Genomic DNA, 27,057 nt, shown 5'->3' with positions numbered 1-27,057 from the left:
TGCAGATACTAAACCCAAACCGTACCACGCCGTAGCGGAGAAATCAGGCAACTGTTCCCAAATTGAAGACCACCATTTTCAGCGACGTATACGAGTACTGGCCTGTTACTTAAAGAGTATGAGAGAGAACGAAAGGAAACTGGAGAAAAAGTAAAGATGTTTTCTTCACAATTCCTGCTGAATAATCAAGTCTATCTTAAATGTACGAAGTTTCGTATTTCTCTCTGTTAGGTCAACGTAAAACGACGGGAAGCAATAAATATCTGTTCAAGAACATAGGGTTATTTTCTTAAAAGTAGGAACGAAAATGCGTCAAATTACCGGTTTAAGATAGTTGCGTGAAACTTATGAAGTAGCAGATAGCAAGATTATTTCATCGTTCACGCAGTTTTTCAGTTTTGGTTCCTGTTTAATACTTCGTGGCACGTACTCTGCGTCTCTTTTGCTCTTATTTTTCAGTCTTTAATTTATTTCTGTATTGGATAATTTTATCTACTTTGCTTTCCACAATTTTGTCGTATTTTTGCCTCAACTGACTTCAACTTGAATAATTATGGTCTGCGATATAACTTCAACTATCCACTTCGTTATCACATTTTTTGTAATAACAGACATAGTCCTTACGAGCGTTATTTTCATCTGTTATGTTTTATCAAATATTTGACACCATTTACGAAGTGGAAACATCGCGTGCCCTGCAAACGGCGGATTCAGCATGGAAGAGCTACACTTGTGCCAGTGAGCCGTCCAGTCATTTTTATTAAGTCTTTGACTATAACGTGGAAGTCGCCTGCGGGCGAAAACAAACGAGAAGTTAGATCGCCAGAGAGGTGAGAGAGAACAAGCCAGTCTCCCTATCGCAGGATTGGCAGACCACAGCAGTGTGTTCTGCTTCTACAAAAGCCCAACTGAAGGTCAGACAGATTGCGGATCCCCTCTGGTTTTTTAAGAGTCGTACTCGAACCCTATGATGGACAAAGCTGAGTCTCTGCACTCACTTCAAAATAAGTAAACAACAGGCAACGCACAATCCAATGCAAAATGAAGCACACAAAGCATGATATGGCCATACCTCTGGCTATTTACGTTTTCCTTTCTTATTTTTTGTATAAAATCTGATGAAGCACTAAAAAAGGCTAAATGCGTCATTAAACAATACTTTTCACAAGCAAGACTGTTTTCCTTCAATTTATCATTATACCGTTCCTGTACCAAGCAACCTTATGGAATGGCAAAAATTTTGTGAGAGAAAGAAAATTGTTTGACTATGAGACTCTAAGCCGCTATTTCACAGGCATGAAAGTCTTACACGTGAATCTGTCCACCACTACTCTCACAATCAGGCAAGTTAGCGCTTCCACACACCGAAGTTCGAAACTTTATTTAAAGGACATTCAAGATGGCGGAAAATGAAATTATCGTGCGATAGTTGCACAGATTTCAGGCGAAGACCGTATAGTGTCGTTAAAGAAGAAAAAACAGAACAGTGAATACTGTAATGGAAATAATCATCTCACAAGAATCGTTTGAGAACATTCAATATGCTGATATGGGCGAAATATACCGAGGACGATGTTTCGTTCGGAAGTCATTTACGAATGAATAACATCAATTTTTGAACTCTTTTGAGCTATATTTCTGGCTCTACACAAAAGTCATACACTATGCGAGATGCCAGCCAGCTCGAACTAAATTACAAATTACTGGCAACTGGAGAGACTGCAATACACGTATATCATTCTGAATAGCACAATTTCTAAACTTTAATGTTATCTACGATACGCTGAAGGCTTATTGACTACTTTGGTCCGTGGCTTCGTGGGGTCTGCGCCACACTCGAACCCTACCATCAGCTCTTCTCAACTGCAATCGGGACTCAACTGACCAGGCTACGATTTTGCAGTTAAGAGAAGGTCGTCGGCCAGTGCGTTGTCCGTGGTGAGAGGTCATGCCTGAAATTTGGTATTCTCGGCATATTCTTGACACTGTGGATCTCGGAGTGCTGAATTCCGTAACGATTTCGGAAATGGAATATCCCATGCGTCTAGCTCCAAATACCATTCTCCGTTCAAAGTCCCGCCTTGCAGCCATAATCACGGTGGTAATCTTTTCACACGAAACACCTGAGTACAAATGAGAGCTCCGCCAATCCATTGTCCTTTTTTACACTACTGGCCATTAAAATTGCTACACCATGAAGACGCGAAATTTAACTCACAGGAAGAAGATGCTGTGATATGCAAATGATTAGCTTTTCAGAGCATTCACACAAGGTTGGCGCCGGTGGCGACACCTAAAACGTGCTGACATGAGGAAAGTTTCCAACCAATTTCTCATACACAAACAGCAGTTGACCGGCGTTGCCTGGTGAAACGTTGTTGTGATGCCTCGTGTAAGGAGGAGAAATGCGTACCATCACGTTTCCGACCTTGATAAAGGTCGGATTGCAGCTATCGCGATTGCGGTTTATCGTATCGCGACATTGCTGCTCGCGTTGGTCGAGATCCAATGACTGTTAGCAGAATATGGAATCGGTGGGTTCAGGAGGGTAATACGGAACGCCGTGCTGGATCCCAACGGCCTCGTATCACTAGCAGTCGAGATGAAAGGCATCTTATCCATATGGCTGTAACGGTTCGTACAGCCACGTCTCGATCCCTGAGTCAACAGATGGGGACGTTTGCAAGACAACCATCTGCATGAACAGTTCGACGACATTTGCAGCAGCATGGACTATCAGCTCGGAGACCATGGCTGCGGTTACCCTTGACGCTGTATCACACACAGGAGCGCCTGCGATGGTGTACTCAACGACAACCTGGGTCATTTTTTCAGATGAATGCAGGTTCTGTTTACAGCAGCATGATGGTCGCATCCGTGTTTGGCGACATAGCGGTGAACGCACATTGGAATCGTTATTCGTCCTCGCCATACTGGCGCATGACCCGGCGTGATGCTATGGGGTGCCATTGGTTACACGTCTCTGTCACCTCTTGTTCGCATTGACGGCACTTTGAACGGTGGACGTTACATTTCAGATGTGTTACGACCCGTGGTTCTACCCTTCATTCAGTCCCTGCGAAACCCTACATTTCAGCTGGATAATGCACGACCGCACGTTGCAGGTCCTGTACGGGCCTTTCTGGATACCAAAAATGTTCGACTGCTGTCTGGCCAGCACATTCTCCAGATCTCTCACCAATTGAAAACGTCTGGTCAATGGTGGCCGAGCAACAGGCTCGTCCCACTACGCCAGTCACTACTCTTGATGAACTGTGGTATTGTGTTGAAGCTGCATGGGCAGCTGTACCTGTACACGCCATCCAAGCTCTGTTTGACTCAATGCCCAGGCGTATCAAGGCCGTTATTACGGCCAGAGGTGGTTGTTCGGGGTACTGATTTCTCAGGATCCATGCACCCAAACTGCGTGTAAATGTAAGCACATGTCAGTCCTGGTATAATATATTTGTCCAATGAATACCCGTTTGTCATCTACATTTCTTCTTGGTGTAGCAATTTTACTGGCCAGTAGTGTACATTGGGTACGTGCAAATCGCTATCCAACGAGTTGTCGTCTCAGTGTAAGCTCAGTTTTGAAAACGTGTTCAGTACTACGACAGAATTATCTGTAAAAAAGACTACTAAATAAGGTCCTGAGAAATAAAAAATACATTAAATGAATCACAGTATTTGAATACCCCCATTTTTTGAACATTAAAATGTAGGGGTCATGGTGGGGGAAACGACATCATGCAAGAAATTTAAAAACCTTTTAACTTTGCTAACATACGCGGAAGTTGCATGACAGTGTGCAAGTGTTCTGTTTTCACACGTAAGTTGACTTATGCGAGTGGTGGTAGGGGAATGCACACGTTAAAAATCTCATGCTCGTGGAAAACCGCCTCTACAGAGGTAACGGGCAGCCGTCGTTGAGGTCTGTGTGTTCCACAGGTCCGTGGACAGGGGACGGCTCGGCTTACAGGGCGCTCGTCTGGTGTTTGTGCCCGGCGCCGGCCCTCGGCCGGCTGAAAAGGCCCTCCCTGGCGCTGGCGCGGCCTCAGGGGACGGCGGAAATGCGCCCTCAGTCCTCAGGGAAGCTCGTTCATCCCCCGCCCCGCTGCCGTCTATACAAATGCCGGGCTCGATACGATAGGGGGCGGACCGGACACCAGCCGAGTCCGCGCTGGACCGCCTCCACGCGTGCGGATGGCGCGATGGAGCGCGTAATTCATCGCTCCGGCAGAGACCCTCGTCTCCCAGCGCGCAGCCCCGTCCGCTATGCCGGTTGCCTGCTCACATGCGCAGTGACGCGTTTAGTCAGAAAAGTATGAGCTTGTTCAGAACAAGACAAAAATCAGTGAATCGATTCAGGACTTGTCTTCTACGTTTAGTGCACAGCAGCTTGTAGACATTGTAAGTAGGTCCTAGTAGTAATTAACTGTTCGACAATAGCTGCTTTTTGTTAATATTTTACTTTATTGAAGAGTTACAGTTGCAATGCATTACCTATAGTACACGAGGGGGGACCCAAAAGAAACCGGATTGTTGTCATAAAAATTTATTGATGAACCTTTTTACAAAATTACTTCAGTCACCTTCAAAATACTCTCCATTACATGCGATGCACTTGTCAAGTCTCTTTTCCCACTGTCGGAATCGTGTTTGGAACTCTTCAAGTTTGAAATTGTCCAGTGCCCTTTGCGAAGCTGTTTCTACCGCCTCCACATCGTCATAACGCTCCCCTTTTACCTTTTTTTCCATTCGTGGAAATAGGAAAAAGTCGCACGGGGCTACGTGAGGCGAATACGGAGCGTGGGGAACGACAGACCACCTCTGAGATGCCAAATAGTGAGTCACTCGTAAGGCCGTGTGCGCTGGAGCGTTGTCGTGATGCAGAAACCAGTCACCTGATCGCCAAAGTTCCGGGCGTTTCCTCCTCAAATCCTCTCGCAGACGCCTTAAAATATCCAAGTAAAAGTGTTGGTTAACAGTCTGGCCAGGGGATACGAATTCCCGATGCACAATTCCACGAACATCAAAAAAGACAATGATCATCGTCTTCACATTTGACCTCACTTGCCTTGCTTTTTTTGGTCTGGGAGAGTTGGGAGTCCTCCAATGGCTTGACGCTTGCTTTGTTTCTGGGTCATACCCGTAACACCAACTCTCATCCCCTGTAATGACTTTGTTCGAGAAGTTTGGATCACGTGCATTCTCTGTTTTCAAGTCCTGACACACATTCATGCGGATGGTTTTTTGCTCCTGTGTGAGAAGGCGCGGAACAAATTTAGCAGCAACACATCTCATGTGTAAATCCTCACTCAAAATCTGCTGGCACGAGTTCCAACTGATTCCTGTCTCTGCTGAACTTCGGTCGACCGTTTGGCGGCGATCCTCGTTGATCTTTTGGCGGACCTTTTCAATGTTCTCCTCATTTCGCGATGTTGAAGGGCGTCCAGAACGAGCTTGGTCTTCAACACACATCTTTTTGACAACGCACCCGCACATCGAGTTAACGTTACGCAACAGTTTCTTCGTGATAACAACTTTGAAGTGATTCCTCATGCTCCCTACTCACCTGACCTGGCTCCTAGTGACTTTTGGCTTTTTCCAACAATGAAAGACACTCTCCGTGGCCGCACATTCACCAGCCGTGCTGCTATTGCCTCAGCGATTTTCCAGTGGTCCAAATAGACTCCTAAAGAAGCCTTCGCCGCTGCCATGGAATCATGGCGTCAGCGTTGTGAAAAATGTGTACGTCTGCAGGGCGATTACGTGGTGAAGTAACGCCAGTTTCATCGATTTCGGGTGAGTAGTTAATTAGAAAAAAAATCGGAGCCCTTAGAACTTGAATGCACCTCGTATTGTTGACCCAGCATTGAAATCTGCAGCAATTAGCGAAAGGGCTGCACTTCTGTCACGTTGAACGATTCCGCTCAGTCGTCGTTGGTCCCATTCTTGCAGGCCCTTTTTCCGGCTGCAGCGATGTCGGGGTTTTGATGTTTTGCCTGATTCCTGATATTCGCGGTACACTCGTGAAATGGTCGACGGGAAAATCCCCACTTCAGCGCTACCTAAGAGATGCTGTGTCCCATCGCCCGTGCGCCGACTATAACACTACTTTCAAACTTACTTAAAACTTGATAACCTGCCATTGTAACCGATCTAACAACTGCGCCAGATAATTGTCTAATAAAGGCGTTGCCGAAGGCAGCGCCATATATCTCTATATGAATATGCATGCCTATAGCAGTTTCTTTGGCGCTTCACTGTATATCAAAACATCCTGACGTTATTGTAAATGAACACAGCGATCTAAAGAACACAAGAAACCCTTAGAATGTGTTGGTAGTATTCTTTAAAGACCACACATTTCTTTGTTCTGCTAGAGATATTACAAATTGGAAGTAGTATGATATGCTCATATAAATATTCTTTGATATACACTAAATGTAGTCTTTGCAAATACAACATTATCAATGACAACCCCAAATATTTCGTAAAAAATTCCGCGCACTGATTACATGTATGGAGTATAAATCATGTAAACACAAAATTAGCTCCAGTACTGTGTTTAACATTTGATGATGCCACTATGGCTACAGTACATTAGGAGATGGTTTTATAGAACAGATCTGAAGATGGTCATTATATATCGAAACCAGTAGTCTGATGACAAAAAACTTTTAACCATAGATGTAAAGTAAAGGAAATTTATTCTATATTCGGGTCACTGTTTCATTCGGAACCATGTCACAGCTTGTGAAAATTTATTTTTTCAGCTTGTGAACAACTAGACCTAAAAAATAAATACAATATCAGACAACAACCGAAGACCTTTGCACTGCGTGTGACCTCGCGGCGCAAGCCAGGTGGCAACAAAGTGAGCAAGATTGCCACAGAGCAAGTAGCACAAGATGTCGTCTGTATTCCTTTCCCGCCAAGTCGGGTGACAGGGGTTGTCATCTGTGATTTTCCATGGTAGTACATATACCATAGAGTACATCTGCGGAGGCGAAAGACATAACACGGAAGTTGAAACACATGTACAAACCTGAGAAACCGTCGAATATGGACCATCGATGCTCCTCTTTCTGGAGTATAATCCGTGAAACGTAGGAGCTAAATTTGAGACGCAGCACAAAATGGCACAACACTCGCTTCGCTGTCACTACTTATGCAAGATGTCGTGTTACATTGCTAAAGTTGGTAGCGGCCGAACATTAAACACGAGCGCCCCGAGGACAGTCTACTTCTTCCGACTTCTGTAATAAAATCGAACACCTACAGCCGTCCTTACTAACAAATCTCATGGTCTTGGCTTCGTACTTTCGAGGCGCAGTGGCAAAGGAAGACAGAAAAAAGAAGCTGATGTTTTAAATTCCGAATTTAGAAACTCATTCATGCAGGAGTACTTTCTCACAGACCTTCAACATTAGTGGGCTATACAAACTTCCGTGTGGAAGACATTGAAACTGGCATTCCTGGTGTTGAAAGAAGCTAAAAGAGAAGAAAGTAAGTAAGTCGATGCATTCACGCGGAATTCTAGTTCGGTTGTATGAATGTACTCTTCGACATTGGGGCCTCACTTCGATTGGTTTCGAATCTCTCTCTCAGTGGGATGTCCCACATGACTAGAATTTTCTGGAAATCGTTTGACAGACTGTTAACGAAGATCCGAACATATGGCACGCGACCACAGATATGTGAGTGGCTCGAAGATAATTAGGTAATATACCTCTTTACATTGTGCTCGACGGCGAGTGCTCAATGGAGGCTAAGGTAGGGCCAGGAGAGCCCTAGAGAAGCTTTTATTCTCCATGTACACAAATGATATCATGGATTGGGTGCACAGAAATCTACGACTGTTTGCTGTTGACGCTGTGGTGTACAGGTAAGTGTCTTTGAGTGACTGTATGAGGATACAAGATTTCTTGGATAGAACTTATGTTTGGTGTAATGAATGGTAGTTCGCCGCCTTGCGTATCTCGTGTAAGGACAGCAAATGAGAAATAAGATAAATCAAGTCTCGTGCAGAAACGATACAGTCGTTTTTTCTCGCTCCTTTTCGGGATGGATAAAGTAAGGTACACTCCGCCATGCACTTATGACGACTTGCAGAGTTTGTATGTGAACGCAGATAATTAAAGCTTTATGGTAGGATATGTACCAGATAGGGCGTGTAGAATTAATGTCGTGTGTGACGATTAATTCGTGATAATTCGTAGCCTGTAGCAACTACCTTCCGAATTTTCCATGCTGGCTAATCTAACGAAAGCGGTCCCTGCAGCACGGTAGGTGCGGCTATTATTTGCGAGACGGTGACGCGGTGCAGTAAGGCGAACGGCCAGCGGCGACGCACAATTAGGCTGTCTGGTGGTGGCTGGCTTGCTCTTTGGGAGGAGCGGGTGACCGCGCGGCCCGGCGCTGGGATTACGGCCGCCATTGTCCCCGGCCTGAATGGGCAGATAATTCCCATTTACAAGCGCCCCCCAAGATTGCACTCACGATTATTAAGAGACAGGAGGCGCGCCGTTATTGCTGTGGAGCGCGGTGCCCGGAAAACGATCGTCGCGCCATCTAAGTGCCGCGAAAGCAGGCAGTTAACGCCGGCTGCTGCTGCCCCCAGAAGCCGAACGGTGGCTCGGAGAGCAGCGCGCATACCGTGTCGAAATATCACTCGTCGAGCGTCCCCCGCTTCACTGCTCACTCTGGCAGGAAACGGGGACGCTACACTGCCGTGCAGCTGCGAACTAGTAAATATGGAACGATGCTGAAAGTACTCGCGTACTTCCACGAGGAAACTCACTCCTCTTCTCTCGCATACGAGTGCATACGAAGGTTGGAACCTCTCTTCCACCCTGGGATAACAAGTGCCCGGGCTGTCCTCAGGTTTTGAACCTCGAGAGGGAAAAGTTTCCAGCCGTTCCGTCTACGACATCACCACTGTAGGTAGGTATTGCTGTCCATCATCACCTTCGCTCTCCGTCGTCGCCTTTGCTACCATTCCGCGTAGTCAGACCTCACCAGTGATCGCCAGCCCACGTGTTCACTGTCAATATTCGTCTCCATTGGCCATCACTACCATCGCTGCCCACATTCTCAGATATGTCATTCCACAACCATTACGTCCACAATCATCAACGCGTTTCTGTAGTCCCCTCCCAACTTCACTTACACATTTGCTCCCTACTCAGTGTCCCCTCATGCTCTTCCTACATTTTCCATATTCCCAACTACTAGGATGAGACCATCCTGCGTCCCACTCACACAAATGGCATCTCCAGACTTAACTAACTCGTTTGTAGGTTACATCTCTTCAGCATGTACTGCAACTCCATGGCCACTTCTGCCATTACCATTACCTCTGCACGAAAGTTAGCTCTGCAACAACCAGAAGTGTCGGTAGCCCTTACCTCTTTTCCATTGCTATCACTGTTGTAACTTCATTTGGGTCCAGAAAGAGAAGTACCAGTCACACCTACTCCAGCAGCAACCAAACTCACCCCAACCTCATATTCCGACGGTGTTCAAATGGCTCTGAGCACTATGGGACTTAACTTCTGTGGTCATCAGTCCCCTAGAACTTAGAACTACTTAAACCTAACTAACCTAAGGACATCACACACATCCATGCCCGAGGCAGGATTCGAACCTGCGACCGTAGTAGTCGCGCGGTTCCGGACTGAGCGCCTTAACCGCGAGATCCGACGGTGTGACATCATCAGCTACATATACATCACCTTCAACCCTACCAACTTCAGGAAAGTAAATAAGAAAAGCCACGCAAAATCCCATCCCACTCCACAGTTAATATCCTCCAACACTCCATCCTCAAACGATCCCTGCAAACCACCCCGTACAGAGACTCGTCCTATATCTGACACTCAAAAGCCCTACTCGACCCACACACACCACAAAATATGGATACTTCCATCCAAACTCAACATCGACTGCAACACGTTACTTCATTCTGTCACACTCTGATGTAAAATTTCTCAATCCTAAGACACTATCCCTTGAAATAAAGTACCTCCCAAACATGAAAGTATCACAACTCATACACCGCAAAAGTTCCGTAATCATAAAGTCCTCTGATCCCGATTTCCAGACCTACTTACTGCAAAGACTACTGTCAATCACCTTGGTCCACATCACAGGCCTGCCTGCTCCCACTCAGCACAACATGACCAACAGAACACCTCTAACCCCCCACTGCCCACCTACTCTCACTGATGTGATCTCGGGGGTTGACGCCGAGATAATGGAGGTGGAAGTTGAGGGGAAGCTACATTCTAATCCCAAATCTGAAAAGCCCTTCAGGTTCACCACGATCCTGAACCTACATTCCTCATCCATGTCATCTGAAGATCCCTTAACCACAGATCATCTCCTTCAGAATGAAGTCTTCATCTATCACTGTAAACACAAAGCAGAGCCTCCCCAATCCCAAACAATCGCCACAAATGCCTCATGCGCAATGAAAATTTAGTTCCCAATTGCAAAATCCCTTTTATCTACTGACACCGCAAAGCCAACGACCTGCGAGAACACTGTCCCAAACTTCAGTCCCCACTCATCTGTAACACTTCCAAATAACCCCATTTCACTTACTCCTGTAAGTGTACAGCCAAACCCCTCCCACCAAACCTGAAACGATCACCCAAATCCGCCGTTTCGATACACCACTTCAACCCAACAACTCCCTACGTCCTACTCCTAGTGTTGGGGCCATCATCCGCTTCATCAACACTGTCCTTTCATTGTCTTCCTACCTGAGCGTCCATATACCGTCTATCAAGTCTTCCTCTCAGCCCATTCTGTATTTAATTTAAATGCCACTGTCGCATATTCCCAAAACCACTCCCACTTCCTCTTTCTTCGAGTAGGTGACCTCACCATAGAGTTTCCCACTCACCTTCGAGTAGCCCCTCAAACCTCACAGCACGCAACTCTGTGCCACGGCATTACTGAAACCCTCTCCCACCTACACCTGACATTTTCCCCCTATCTCCACATCTTTCCCTTTTAGCTCTTTATCCTCAATCTTCATTCACTGTCCACTTTGATCTCGCCAGTCTGTCTATTATCTGGAGCTGACCATCAAGCAGAATCATCAGCATCGTCTTCCAAAATTCATCGACTCTGAGCAACTCCATTTCACCACATCGGCGTCACCCAATTGTTCTTTCAACACTATCACCTTTTGTTCACATTTCTGTGATTATTAATACTGTAGGCTGAAGAGTAGTTGCATTGTTGCTTCCAGCCCGACCTTGTATGGAGGAATGCCATGACAATAAACAGAAACAAAGAAAGAAAGAAAACTAACACGATACCATTTCCCATACCTTCATTCTCAGTCTCTTTCCTCTTTTCTCCTGTCCGTAGCTCGTGGTCTCGCGGTCGCCTTCTTGCTTCCCGAGCACGGGGTCCTGGGCTCGATTCCCGGCGGAGTCAGGGATTTTCACGTGTCTCGAAATGACTGGGTGTTTGTGTTGTCCTCATCATTTCATCATCACTCATGAAAGTGGCGAGATTGGACTGAGTAAAGATTGGGAATTGGTACAGGCGCTGATAACCGCGCAGTTGAGCGCCCACAAACCAAAACATCATCGTCATCAACTTCTCTCCTCCCCTCTCTGTTATCCCCTCTACACTGACGATATGCCCAAACCACTTCCAACAGTCCATCTCCTTCAGTACACTGATGATTCCACTTTCCTAGCCCTCTGCACTGCACTCCAGCACTCGAGGACCGTCCGATCTAGTTAAGTAATACCTCTCCACTAACTTCCACACCTAGAAACCATGATTCAGACCGTCCAGTCCTATTCAAACGTTGTATGCATATCAACTACCCCCCCCCCCCCCTCTAAGTTCTATGGGCCCCTCCAAATCATTGAGCGTCATGCACTCTGCCTCTGTGGGTGGGCCGGTCGGAGTGGCCGTGCGGTTCTAGGCGCTACAGTCTGGAGCCGAGCGACCGCTCCGGTCGCAGGTTCGAATCCTGCCTCGGGTATGGATGTGTGTGATGTCCTTAGGTTAGTTAGGTTTAATTAGTTCTAAGTTCTAGGCGACTGATGACCTCAGAAGTTAAGTCGCATAGTGCTCAGAGCCATTTGAACCATTTATCTGTGGGCGGTCCCACAATTCGCGAAAGTTGTTTCGACCATGCTGCAGAAATTTCAATGGAAAATAGTAACACATCCTCTATACAGTTCCGATCTCGCCTCTGCTATTTCCGTATCTTTGTAGCCCTGAAGAAAGTCATTCGTGGCCGTCCATTTGCTTCGGACGAAGAGGTGTAAGTTTGAGTACAATCATGGTCCCGTATGCCACCACAAACATTTTTCGATGAAGGCACTGATCGTCTTCTTTTACAGCAATAAAAACTTATTATCAGTTACGGCGATTACTCTTCAAACAATAAGCCGTTTACCTCGTTTCCTTTCCAACTGTTTTTATTTGACTGCCTCTTACACATCCATCTCAACGTGCTTACTGTATTTAAGCGTCGGTCTCCTACAATTCTTGGCACCACCATTTCTCTCCATTAACAAACTGACGATCCCTTAATGGCTCAGAACGTGTCCTAGCAGCTGATTCTCTCTTTCAGTGACGTTTTATCATAAACTTCTTTTATTCACAATTAGATTCAATATATCCTCATTGGTTAGTCGATCTGCCTACCTAGTATTCAGCATTCTTTCATACAACCACGTTCCAGAAATTTCTATTTTCCACGTGTCTGAAATGCTTCCCGTTCATGTTTCATTTGTTTCATTTCCACAGAAGACTTCGCTCCAGTCATATACCTTCGCAGAAAATATTTCCTAACATTTTAATATATATTAGATGTTGATAAATTTCTCTTGATGAGAAATGCTTTTCGTACTGTAGCCATTCTGCATTTTGTATCCTCTCTTCTTCGACCATCAGCAGTTATTTTACTACCAAAGTAGCAAAACTGGTCTACTACTCTTGGAGTCTTGTTTTCTAATCTGATCCCCTGACCGTCGCCCAGTTTAATTCAACTGCATACCATTACACTTATTTTATATTTGTTAATGTTTAACTTAAACACTGTTTTCAAGGCACTGCGTAATCTGTCAGTTGTTTTTCCGCGTTTTTGACTGCCTCTGACAGAATTACGTCGTCATCAGCGAGTCTCAAAGATTTTATTTCTGCTCCCTGAACTTAAATTCTTTTTCCACATTTCTCCTTGGAGACCTTCGTAGCTTGCTTAATATAATTCACAGGTTGAATAATATCGGGAATTGACTACAAACTCAATCTCACTTCTTTCTAAAGTGGTGCTTCTGTTTCCTTCGAATCTTAGCTATGGCGATAATTATCTGTTGGTAACAGTCGTCTATGTGGTGTCGTCTGACGATCGAGGTCCTAAGGCAAAGTTGGTACCTTGTGACGGAATAACAAGAAAGCAGAGTCGCTGCCAGACTCAGCAATGAATGAGCGCAGTAGGCGTAGACAAACCCCAAGCGACCGCTGCAGCGTGCTTACTCCGTCCAATCTAGAATTATCGGCGAAGACGACACCACCGTCTCTCTATCCTAAGCACTGCGTGAGCCGTATCAGACAGAAAGGTGTAGCAAAACCTATAGTCTGTTGTACTTTGACAGAAAAGACTGTTATCCTGAATTGTATCAAGTGGTACGTTAGTGTTCAGTGACAGTAAAAAGCCACATAACATTCCTGTCGCAGTACGAATGGACTGTTACAAAGTTAAGTACTTCGTATTGTTCAAGCTATTATAAAGTCATCTAGTATTTTGTATGGTTTCCTCCAGAACCCACCACTGTGCCGGTGAGTGTTGTTTAGTCCGGTGCAACCGACTCTGTATATGTTGTAAGGATAGATGCTTCATTACTGTGAATACTGCTAGTTCTCGTGCTGCCAAAAAGAATTCATAACCCTTGATCTGTGAGATTTATAAAATTACACCAGTATAAGATTTTAATTTCTATTTTTATTAGATCTGTATTAACTGCAAACTTATTTTCCTTAATATCTGTCAGTAGCTCGTTACAGAAGTGCATATCAGAATGTATTAGCCCAGTCTGAACCCTAGACAAGAAGACAAATCGCGTATCGAAACAGTTTTGCGCTTTGTGTCCGCCTGCTTCGCTGGGTGGTAACAAGCTTGCCTCCCATGCAGCGGGTCCGGGTTCGATTCCCGGCCGTGTTGGAGACTTTCTCCGCACGTGGAGTGGTTGTTGTGTTGTCCTCATCATTGTTTCACCCTCATTACCGTCGCGCAAGTCGACCAATGTGGAGTCGACTGAAATAAGACTCACATTTTGCGGCTGACCTTACCCGGTTGGAGACTCCCAGACAACGATGCCATACGCTCATTTGATTTCATTTCGTGCTTCGTAAATTGCATTTCTGAACTGAAACGGATTTTCGTAACTAGCCACGAACACTACCGAAGACTGAGGGTTTTGGGAAGCGTGAACAAAACTGCACTGTGTTCTGTCAGATTACCTAGATTAAAATTTTCAAACAGGAAATACAAACTAGGTAGCTTTTATTACTGCCGAATAACTTCCTAAAGCAATTTTATTATGTGTAACTGTGTAGTACAGTCCAGATATTTTGTCTAACTGATGCGACCTACGTTTGATTATTTTCAGTTAAGTTGAGTAACTCAGATCGAAATACTGAGCTGTTCGACTCTTCCTGTAAATGTGGAGAAACTTTCGAAATTCTTCTAACGCAGAACATAAGATTGATATCTCGCAGTAATCATATGGTGCCGTGACCCTCACGTAATCCAAGTAGTTGCTTGTTGTAATAGTCCCAAACAGACGTTATTAAGGAGCTACAACGCGGAAAATGCGGAAGTTAAAATAAAAGCAGAACTTTCTATTTGGACCGGGATAAACACAATGAGAATCTGGGAACAGCATCCGCCTCCGCTATTGTTATATAATCTCACCTTGTGCATTCAGACTTCCGAAATTTCTCATTTCCTCCATCTCCGGTTTCTGGAAAGGCCACTGCGAGAGGCGCGCCCTCGGAGAGCAAGACGCAGCGGCGAGGTCTGCCGTTGTGCAAACTGTTAGCCGGGAAGGAGGTAGGAAGGATGTAGCCATCGTTTTATCAAACACTTAGCGCTCGCCGCTTCTTATTACGGGCAGCGGCAGGCGAGCCGCCTTTCCGCCCACCATTCGCCGGCGCCAGATTAAAAGCGAGCACAAACATTTACATAAGTGCTACGGCCGCGCCTCCCGCATAGTCGGGGCGTCCGCCAAATGCCAAGAGGCTAGGCAGGGCGCCGCGGGCCCTTCACCACTTGCTTAGCGTGATGTCGTTCTGGCTGCCCCTCATTTCCCTAGCCCTCTTCTCAGAGCGTCGACTGAACACTTCGCCTGCTCTCTCACATATATAAGCGTTACACAAAATTTAAGGACGAAAGTAACTTTTGCATGGTCTGTACTGCCAAGTAATATAGCTCGATGAAACGTTGAATATACATAGAAGGAACTTCTGCCCTTACAGTGCGCAATACAACTAAAGAAATACAAGGGTTAATTGAAAAGAAATGCCTCCACCTTCATAAGTCTTTAGTCAGATCGAACGAGGAACAACACACTAGGAAGCAGTGGACAGATCCAATGTAGAGCTGATTTGATGAAGATGGTGGTCGATGAGTAAGAGAGACTGAAAGGAGAGCGAGGAATTTATTAATGGTGGAGGAAAGAGCATAGTTGAGAATATGAATACTGTTTCCACTGTTAAACTGTAATGATATTGAGGTACTCACTGTTTGGCACTCCTATTGACTGCACACGAGTAAAGATAAAATACACTCAAAACAAGGGTTACGATGACACTGTGAGGTAAACCTTACATGCATTAAAAAAACAGTTTTCACTGTCACTTTTTACACTTTGGGACACACGTATCACTATTGCTGCTTATGGGGTGTGAGAGGGAGTCGGCGGCGAGGACAGGCCGTGGGGGTTGTGTGGGTGGGCGGTGGCGGCGGCGGCGGTGACGTCACGTGGCAGCAGACAGGGCGTCCCTGAAGGCAGCGGTCAGCGGAATCTCCAGGAAGTTTTGGAAGGTCTCGCGGTATTTGGCGTGTAGTTTTGCCTTCTTGTGTTCTTCCCACAAGTCCATGAGGAACTGCACTCTGTCTGTTTTCTGGCAATGACTGCGTGTGCTGTCATGACTAGTATCCACATTGTGGCCGTGCGTTTCGGCCTGGGGAACACTTTCGCATCAGGAGAGCTGTCATTCTTTTGCTTGTCGCCCATATATTGCTGCTTGCCCTGCATACGAATCGGTGTTCTGTGGTATCCTTTTCGTTGCAAATTTCGCAGCTGGGCGATTCTTTTATATTGATTACGGCCAGGCTCTCGTTGGACGGTGCGGTTTTGTGCACTACCTTGTACCACGTAGATCTGGCGTGCTCCGGTATTGGCTGTTCTGAGATGTTTTTCCAAACGACTGACCAATCGTGATCTGGAAATTTTGCGTCGATTCTTGTTCTGCACGGTTGCTCTCTTATTGCGCGATAGACGCGTTTCGCCGTCAGTAGTTGTGGGTGAGCCACGGTGGGTAGTGATTAGCTCTTGTCGAGTATCAGTTGCCTGATGAGTCGCATCTTGAAGGGGATGTGGCTGGTGTCTGCCGGCGCTTCCTCTGGCCGTTGCCTGTAGGTATTTATTGGGCAGGCCGTGATGCTGTCTCGGTTCTTGTTCTTCATTTGGATTGCTCTGTGAAGCAACGGCGCCGCACACTTTGTCTTGACGTCTACCAAACCCAGTCCTCCTTCATCAGTGAGCACGTCGCCTGTGACACTTTGAATATATTCCGCCTCCACAGCAGGTAGCAGACGGCCCCTTGTATCGTTCGTGCAATGTCTGTTGGTGCACATAGTGCCTGTGCCACGTACCAGGCTTTCGACAGGATCGTTGTGTTCATGAGTTCGACTCTTTGTCCGAACGTTAGATTTCAGTTCGAGTGAGTCCTGGCGAGCTCTCTTATTGTATGTAGGGTTCCTCACCAGTTTTGTACTGTCAGTACAGCCATCTTTAGCGGTCATTTTTATATTTGTATCCTAAGTGTTTTATTAGTATCGGTTATTCGATACCACTGCCTGTTGGTTGTCAGACTCAAAATGGTTTAAATGGCTCTGAACACTATGTGACTTGATATCAGAGATCATCAGTCCCCTAGAACTTAGAACTACTTAAACCTAACTAACCTAAGGACATCACACACATCCAGCCCGAGGCACGATTCGAACCTGCGATCGTAGCGGTCGCGCGGTTCCAGACTGAAGTGCCTAGAACCGCTCGGCCACGCCGGCCGGCTTGTCAGACTCCTGTTGCCAATGGGGAGCAGCACAGTTCTTTTGGGATTCAACGTTTTGGAAGGTTTTTATTATTGGTTCTATTGTGGCTACGTCCTGCTCGTTTTTGACAAAAATTCCTAAATCGTCAGCGTAGGCCATGCTTGCGACCGTTTGTTCTCCGATGTGGCAACCATTTAGGCTGACAGTCAGTTTCAGTAGTAGTGGATCAAGTGCTGCCGCGAAAAAGGCCATGGATAACGGGCAGCTTTGTCTTACTGACTTCCCTAATTTGATTCCTTTTGTTGTTCATCTATTCATGGTTATTATTGACGTGGCGTTCGTTAGCAAATTTCTTATGATTTGAGTAAATTGTCGTCCAAATTCGAGTTTCGTCAACGTTTGCAGCAGGTACCGGTCGCTGATCCTGTGGAAAGCGTTATGAAAGTCAACAGAAATTATTGCTGCGGTCGTTCTGTTGGTGGCGGCGTGAGTAGTCACGTTCCTGTATGCGCAGGCGGCGTCGAATATGCTCCCGCCAGGCACTGCAGACGTTTGCCATGGGCTAATCGCCTTCATTAATACCGTCTTGATGTTATTTGCGAGGCATTTCGCGGCAGCCTTGTAGTCTGAATTCAACAGCGTTGTGGGCCTGAACTCCTCGATGTTTTTTGCTGCCTTTTTCTTTGAGGAGGATTACCGTCCCTTCCAGAAAGGAGGCCGGTAGTGCTGTCCCCTTTTTCGTTTACCATTTCTGTGGGGTGTCTGCCTACTAGGTCCCAGAGATAGCTGTGGAATTCCTTGGGGATGCCGTCTGCGCCCGGTCCTCTGCCGTTTAGGCTGTCTTTCACTTGATCCAAGGTCTTCTTGTTCACTGGTCTGGAATGCCAACCATTACACCACTGCAGCACTATGGTTAACATTGCTGTAAGGACTACATACGTCTAATTCCCTCCCCAACACAAACTACTTTATTTTCCCCTTCTTAGATCGAAGAGTCTCGTCTCTAATGACTATCTAAGAAGGAGAAAATAAGCTTAAATATGAACTCATGTTTGTGTTGGATTTAGGTAATCCATGCATCAAAATTAACCATAGCGCTGCAGTGATGTAATGGTTAGCGTTCTGGCCTAGAAATCAAGGAGATCTGGGTTGAAGTCCTGTCTGTGACACAAACGTTAATTCGTTTCTTCAGATTCCGTCATAATCATACATAAAGATGAGACTCAAATATCTCGAGGAAAATTTAATTATAAAATCTATAGATCTACACATAAGCTACAGGATATCCCCACTAGGTCTAGCGCTCGGGTGCCATTCCATTGCCAGAGAGCCACAGCAATAGTGGCGATATAAGAAGGGAAAATAAGCTGGATATATGAAGTTTGTGTTGGGGATGGCATTGGAGTTACGTAATCTGTGCAGCGATGTTAACCATAGCGCTGCAGTGGCGTAATGGTTAGCATTGCTGCCTGGTAAACAAGGAGAGTTGGGTTCAAGCTCCGGCTATTGCACAAATTTTAATTGATTTCTACAGATTACATCATTTACGAGAAGATGTTGAAGAATGAGGACTGAGTGGTGATGAGCATGGGTTCTGTTAGCTGGTCTACACCTCACACTAGCTGAAAAAAGTAATTCCAGCGCCAATTTTCTGGGGGGTCAAGCAGTTAGCTGTCGCCTGCTTTGCCATAGAAGTTACCGTTACCCTTTTGCACCAAAGATTTGCTAACCTGGCGCAGTCTCGGCCACTGGGACGGCAGGCTTTTCTGTGTTCGTGTAGGCCTCAAGATGAAAAGGACTCTCCGTCTGAACTTTTTTTTACAGCCGTCACCATATTCAACATTTCATTAACCCCTCTCAAAATGACGGCAGCCGAAATCTGTTCACATATTTCGGGTCCTTTGTACGCAGGGAATTATTATTACAAGATTTCTTTCATTTATATAATTATTTTAAGCACTCCGTTGTCAGGCCACGAGTGGCCTACAAGGACCATCCGACCGCCGTGTCATCCTCAGTGGAGGATGCGGATAGGAGGGGCGTGGGGTCAGCATACCGCTTTCCTGGTCGTTATGATGGTATTCTTGACCGAAGCCGCTACTATTCGGTCGAGTAGCTCCTCAATTGACATCACGAGGCTGAGTGCACCCCGGAAAATGGCAACAGCGCATGGCGGCCTGGATGGGCACCCATCCAAGTGCCGACCACGCCCGACAGCGCTTAACTTCGGTGATCTCACGGGAACCGGGGTATCCACTGCGGCAAGGCCGTTGCCTATATAATTATTTAGGTGCATTATTTCACGGCTGAATCTTCAGATACTTCAAAGCAAAAGTCATATGCAAGTTATGCATAGAGCAGGTGTTTTTCGCTAATCAGGAAGTCCCGAATGCCTCCGCTGACTTCATACTCATTAATGGCTTTTCGAGTCATCCTATGTTTACGGCTATGCGTGGCTACCAGGCACTAGTCACTGCAGATGGCCTTCTTGAGAGGGTTCGTAAGATGATGTGTTATGTTTTCACCAACTTCAGCTATAATCTAGAGAGCAATCACATATGAAGAATGTCAGTCAGTGTGTAACTGTCTCCGACTTCATTGCTTTTAGCAATAATTCTTACCCACTTAATATAATTACGTAGCCCAGTTATCGCATTTCAGAAGTTTGAGATTGTTCTATGAAATATGGCGCTGAATGGTGCTTCTCGGCGACATCTGGATGAGATCATGAGAGCACATGTTAAAGCAGCTTCACTGTGCAGATCATTCATTATAATGTACAACAAACCCCATTTGGAGTGGTTTTCCTTGATTCGTTTAAGAAAAACCGAATTTAACAACTTCCTTGTAAAAGCTATTATTCTGGCTCTACGACTTCTCCCCCTCTCCCAAGTAAATTCACTGGCGATATAGCGTACTGTTTTATGCGTATGTTGAGTTTCCTGTGTATTTAGTAGGTAATTCGACGCAAGATTCCCTTCACTTTTACGTAACTTTCAGTTCTCGCCTTATCCACAAGTGTTGGACATTCCCTTGTAATTTGAGTGTGCCACCTAAAGTCATTATTAGCAACAGACTAAAAATATCATACTTGTTCTAAATTATTGTTTATAGATAATGTGAGCTATTTCTGCACCCATAATATATGGTCAGTCTCATATAATAATTAATCCCCGTGGTGTGTTTTTCCACCTCCGAGATCATCCCCATCAAAAGATGACTTAGAAGGTTTATTAGCAGCGACATGTAAGATAAAAATATCTTATGGTCATGTAACGCGCGTCATGTCTACATCTAGTCAGACCGAATCATAGGTAGCGTTGCCGTGGCGTCATTTCGATAACAGTGTGTCTTATAATTCAGTTCCGATCAGCCGACCTCAGACACGTACGTGGCAAGACCGTCACGAAAGTGACACTGTTCTCTAGTTCAGAAAGCAAACTTAGGATGTTACCAAGTTGCACTTAGCTGACCCGCTACAGGTATCAATAGCAGAGAAGTAAAAGAACGTTGCTTGAGGTGCGAGGCCTGTTCAAAACATTCCGGAACATGCGAAATTTCGTGTCATGGTGTGTTGAAGCGAAATGCGGCTGACATACCCGCACACGACTGTGTTTAACGTGTAAATGCTGGAAGTTTCATTGGTGTATGTCTGTTATTTATGGTTCAGTGCTCTATTGACTAGAACGTTGTATCACACAGTCTGCGAATTTCGATTTGGCAGAGTCGTAGCAGCAACGCGGTTGTATTAAATTTTGCGTGAAGCTCGAGAAAACATTTACAGGGACACACCAAATGATGCAGAAAGCCTACGGTAATGAGTGCTTAAGCCATACTCGGTGTTATGAAAGGCTCACACGGTTTAAAAACGGTCGGGCGGAAGTTAAAGATGACCCTCGTTCAGGACGCCCTACGACGCCTACCGACGACTCTCATGAACGTCAACGAAATAGTGCGTGCCAATCGAGGACTGGCCGTCCTAGAGATTGCAGAAGGATGCAGCATTTCAGTTCGATCGTGTCATGAAATACTGTTAGAAGAAAACGGCCAGAAATGCGGCGAGACAACTCATGGCTCTTGCATCATGATAATTCACCCGTAATTCGTCCCTGTTGGTGCGTGACCATTACACAAAAAACCAATTCTCTGTGCTTCCTCATGCTGCGTACTCTCTAGATCTGGCCCCTGCAGGCTTTTTGTTATTCCAAAAGTTGAAAATCTCGTTGAATGGATGAAGATTAGCAAAGATAAACGGGATGAAAGAAAATTTGTAGACAGTGCTTCGGACACTCCAGCAAGATGGGTACCAAGACTGCTTCCGGAAGTGGAAATGGCGTTGGTAGCAGTGCGTCAATTGTCGAGGAGTGTATTTCGAAGGAGACCATGCACAATAAGCAAAAGGTAAGCGCAGAAAAATTTCGTGTACAAAGTTGAGGAAGTTTTTGAACAGATCTCGTAAGCATACCTCTCCTCAAGCAACCACGAAACCACTGAATGCAGGCTACTGGGTATTATCCAACGTAGCCATCCATATGTAACTTGTAGGGGGAACTTACGGAGGTAACATATTCAAATGCAATTAAGTATCGCGTCAGGAAGATTCCAGTCTTTTTACGTGTCCAGGCGTTGGTACATTCTACTTATATGACAGAAATTGGTGGGAAAGCGATATACACATATACACATGGCGGTAGTACTGCGTATTCAACCTATAAAAGATCAGTGCATTGGCGGTGCAGTCATTCGTATTCAAGTGATTTGTGTGAAAATGTTTCCGACGTGATTGTGGCCACAAGGCAGGAATTCCATTCCGGAATCGTTTCGGAATTCAGTTTTCCGATGTCCACAGTGCCAGGAAGGCGCTGAGAATGCCAAATTTCAGGTATTACTTCCCGTCACGGAACAATCAGTGACCGACGGCCTTCAATTAACCAACGACAGCAGCGGCGTTTGCGTAGACTTTGTCAGTGCTAGCAGACAAGCAACACTACGTGAAATAACCGCTGAAATGCATGTGAGACTACGACGAACGTAGGCGAATTTGGCATTAATGGGCTACAGCAGCAAAGGATCGACAAGAATGTTAACAACACGACAGTGCCTCATGCCCGTATCGGTTGGACCCTAGACGACTGGAAAACAGTGGCCTGGTCACGTGAGTTCTAAAAATGGCTCTGAGGACTATGGGACTTAATATCTGAGGTCATCAGTCCCATAGAACTTAGAACTACTTAAACCTAACTAACCTAAAGACATCACACACATCCATGCCCGAGTCAGGATTCGAACCTGCGACCGTAGCGGTCACGCGGTTCCAGACTGACGCGCCTAGAACCGCTCGGCCACACATGCCGGCCGGTGAGTTCTGATTTCAGTTGCTAAGAGCTGATGGTAGGGTTCGAGTGTGGTGCACACCCCACGAAACCATGGACCTAATATGTCAACAAGGCACTACACAAGCTGGTGATGGCTCTATAATCGTGTGCGCTGTGTTTATCTGGAATGGACTGGGTCCTCTGATGCAACTGAACCGATTGTTGACTGGAAATCGTTATGTTCGGCTACTTGGAGACCATTTAGAGCCATTCACGGCTTTCATGTTTCAAAAAAACTTTGGATTTTTACGTATGACGATGTGCTGTAGGACAGCTTGGTTGGCCAGCCAGATCGCCCGATACAAATATCATCGACCGTTTATGGGACATAATCGGGGAAGTTAGTTAGTTCACAAAATCCAGCACAGGCAACGCTTTGTCAACTATGAAGGGCTATAGAGGCAGTGGGGGCCAATATTTCTGTCGGGGACATCTAACAACTTGGCGACTCCATGCAACGTTGAGTTGCCTTGCGAAAGGACGTCCGAAACAATATTAAGAAGTATCCTATCACTTTTGTCACCTCAGTGTATAATAGTAATTTGCCCAACTGGACTGGTGGCGTAGGAAAATTCACTGTAGAGGTCGATGCAGGACGTCGGGGTGACGAGAGCCGGTGAGCCAGCGATACCTGCGCTTTTCTCCGATACGCTCCAGGAAGGCCGCGTCTCGTGTCGCGTTATCGCGCGCAGGAAGGTGGCCCACAATGCAGCGCGGCCTAATTGAAAGCGCGCCATTGTGCGGGCGGCTCATTACCGGCTTTCTTGGGCCGGCGCTCAATGGCTCGGCCACATTTGATTAATGGGCGGCGGCACGCGGCTGCCGACAGCTAATTTCCCCCCGCTGATTGGCTGTTGGGCGCAGCGCGTCCGTATTGCCCGCGACTCCCGGACGCCTGCCGACCCTGGCTGGTTCTGCATGCGAGCCCAGTCACGTGACTCGCCGGTCCGTGGGCACAACCCAGGTGTGAATCGTAGAACGTGGGCTTTATGACGGCCGGTGTTTCCTACGTCGGTGACATTTGTTTTACGGTCATTATGCCTGTGTAAGAGGCTTATTCCTCTGTCTAGCGTTTCGTCACCGAATGCTGAAGACATCATCAGAGGCTGTAAAGACTAGAACAGCAGTTTGAAACTTAAACAAGTTCAGCAGCCGATCTGTATATACATACAAACGTTGATTCGTAACGTCATCAGCCGGTTACCTAAGATCGCAGAGGCATAGATTTGTTTACCGACTTTTCAGTTTGTGCAATACTTCGAGAGATTCTGGACCTAGACCCCATGTTTTTATAGCCTCCTAGCTCCAATATTAGTGGACAAAAACGATTTTTTTTCCAGTCCTTGGCTTATATCTTGCCCTGTATAACAGGAATGTCGTATGTGAACAGTATGGGCCTTGTAAATGAGACTGCTTTGGAGGACAGACTACATATCAGGGGCCAGAAAAAGTTCTCCAGCCCCTTACACAAAGGCAGCCCTTCATGAGAGGCAGATTGTGGGGATCATACTGGCTTGCTTTTTTGAACTGTACTGTAAGGGCAGCAAGTGCTGATGAACTTGGCTGGTTACAGTTTGAGATGGATAGAGGTGGTAATGGACAGAGAGAGGGGGAGGACGAAATGGGTAGAGAGAGGAGAGGAGGGGGAGATGCATGAGGCAGGCGGAAGGCGTAGACGTTTAGTGGGCAGATGGAAAAAGAAGAGGTGGAGATCGAGGTATAAAGAGAGAGGGGGAAAATAATGTGGTGGGAGGGAGGGGTGGCACGATATCGTCAGAGAGAGTTTGTGCAGAAAATGTACAAAGAGTTCATTGTTAAACTCATGTGTGTGCAAAGCAGTTGGGAAAATGCTTGCTTTCTACATCCATAAATGATCTGACAGAGAGCGTGAGCAGCAATCTGCAGCTGTTCGCAGGTGTTCCTGTACTATATGGGCAGGTCTCGTCTTCCAGTGACTGTGGGAGAATACAAGATGACTTGGAGAAAATTTCTAGTTGTTGTAATGAGTGGCAGCTTGCTCTCAATGTAGAAAACTGTAAATCAGTGCAGATGAGTAGGAAAATCCGTTAATCCGTCCCATAGCGTTCGAATATAGTATTAGTGGCGTGCTGGTTGACACACTCGCATCCATCAAATATCTACAAGTAACACTGAAAAGTGATATGAAACGAAATGAGCATGTACGGACAGTAGTTAGGAAGTGAAATGATCGACTTTGGCTTATTGGGAGAATTATGGGTAAGTGCAGGTAAGGTAAGGAAGATGAGCATCTATAAAGAAGACAGGACATAGATCACTAGAGCGACGCATTCTTGAGTACACTTCGGGCGTGTAATATCCCTGCTAGGTCGGATTAAAGGAAGACATCGAAGCAATTAAAAGACGTGCAGCTAGACTTCATAACGGTATCTTCAATCAGCAGGAAAGTATTATTGAGATGCTTAGTGAACTCCAGTGGGACTCCTTGGAGGAAAGACGACGCTCTTTCCGCGAGGCAGTACTGAGAAAATTTAGAGAAGCGCATTTGAGGCTGATCACAGAACGATACTACTGTCGCCAACCCACATTTCGCGTGATGACGACGCAGATGAGACGTGAGAAATTAGGGGTCGTACGGAGGTATGTAAGTGTATGTACAGGGTGGTAATAATTAAACTATCACTATTTGATAGGGGCTCCATGGAAAACGAGTGACAGTAAGAACTGGAAATTTGCGGAAACATTTGTAAGGACATGCAGAAGAGAAATAGTTAATAAACCACTGAAAGAAGCACGTTTTAATTTCCACATGGGAGGGTAACAAATGTTAACCAGTACCATGCTTATGTTCCAACTAATAAACTTTGCTCAATGAGACCACAATGTGTACCCACGTCAGGTTGGAATCGCGCTAGAGATTGGCTTACAACTACTCGAAACATCTCATGTGAGATTTTGGACCATGAAATGTTGAACTGTCATGACACAGCTCGTGCACTGCTTGTAGGCCGCATTTTGCTTCCGGCATTTTCAGCAATGGTAACAGTATCTTCTTCAATGATTTGTGGCAGAATTGGCCGCCGGTCTCTCCCAAGAGTAATTCCCAATCACCCTTAAATTGTAACTTCCGAATATTATTCTTTAACCTCTGTGCGGAAAGACGATCTCTCCGTATTCGTTTAATGCGTCGATATTCTGGACGAGCAGCAGCACAATCGCTATTGTTTTGAGAAAATAGTTTTATGAGTAGGGTCCTGCTTGGCTTGTACAGACTCATGTTGCCTGTCTGCAACTGTAACACACACTGATGCTCGTGTTTCAACCCTATGTTGCCGTACCAGTACTGGTGCCTAACAACATGTAATGACACTAACACTAATATCAACGTAGGCCATGGAGTGTTCAGTCCGAAGATCATTCCTATAGAGATGGGTACCCAAGCGCGAAATATTTTTCCATCTTCATTGACTCAAGAAACGAAACTTTAATTATAGGCACCCTGTAGTTCTCCTCAGCTGAATGGTCAATGTGGCTGTCTGCCATGCAGTGGGCCCTGGTTCGATTTCTGGCCGAGTTGGAGATATTCTCTGGTCGGGGACTGGGTGTTGTGTTGTCCTCTTCAGCATTTCATCATCATCATCGACACACAAGTCGCCCAGTGTTGTAAGACGTCGTAGTCTCCTGACCTTCATTGCTTACATATTCCGACCTCACAATCATGTTCCGCACATCAAGACACTTCAATCGAACCCAAAATCAATAAGATAAAATCAATGTTGTATGAATTTATGCAAACGATATGCAATTGACAAGTGAGCGCACTGTGGTTGAAATACTCGAGGCTGGCGTGCACACATACATTCCAGACACGATGGTCACAGAGGCTTTTAGTTCGGGAGAGAGGCCGCACAACGGGACGCCAGACCCTTCAGAGGACGACCCAGCCCATGTCGGCCGGTGACCGTCAATAGCGGACAGCGTGGGCCCGAGTGGAAAGGGGGGAACAACCCCGTGTTCGGCTTAAAAGCAAATTCCGCTACATTGTGTGGGAGCGGCCAGCCTACGCATTCTTTACACATAGCACGCAGTTACAGAGATTTTCACAGGGAGACAGCAAACGCCAAATGCCAAAGCTATAGGTTTCCGGATCGGTCGCCTTAAACGAAACGTCATTCTCCCGTTTTCGAAGAGCAATGTTGATTGGCAGACGATATTTCTGACGCCTTGAGGTGAAGGAGTAATGGAAGAGACCGAAAGATATACCCCTTCACGTTTGGAGTGGAGAGGTGCCGTTCCGTTGTCACTCTTGGAGTGACGACACGTAACGAAAGCGTGCGCGCTCGTACATGTACTCGAGAGAGCGAGGAACAAGTC

General features: G+C 45.9%; 1 pseudogene; it reads right to left on the bottom strand.

Moving 5' to 3' along the window:
- Window positions 1-19,486: 19,486 nt before the first annotated feature.
- On the bottom strand, window positions 19,487-19,604 carry LOC126424780 (5S ribosomal RNA; annotated as a pseudogene).
- Window positions 19,605-27,057: the final 7,453 nt, after the last annotated feature.

The sequence above is a fragment of the Schistocerca serialis genome, chromosome 1 (assembly GCF_023864345.2).
Source record: "Schistocerca serialis cubense isolate TAMUIC-IGC-003099 chromosome 1, iqSchSeri2.2, whole genome shotgun sequence".
Taxonomy (NCBI): domain Eukaryota; kingdom Metazoa; phylum Arthropoda; class Insecta; order Orthoptera; family Acrididae; genus Schistocerca; species Schistocerca serialis.
Note: the sequence above shows the minus strand (reverse complement) of the source record. Positions and strands in the feature narration are given on the sequence as shown.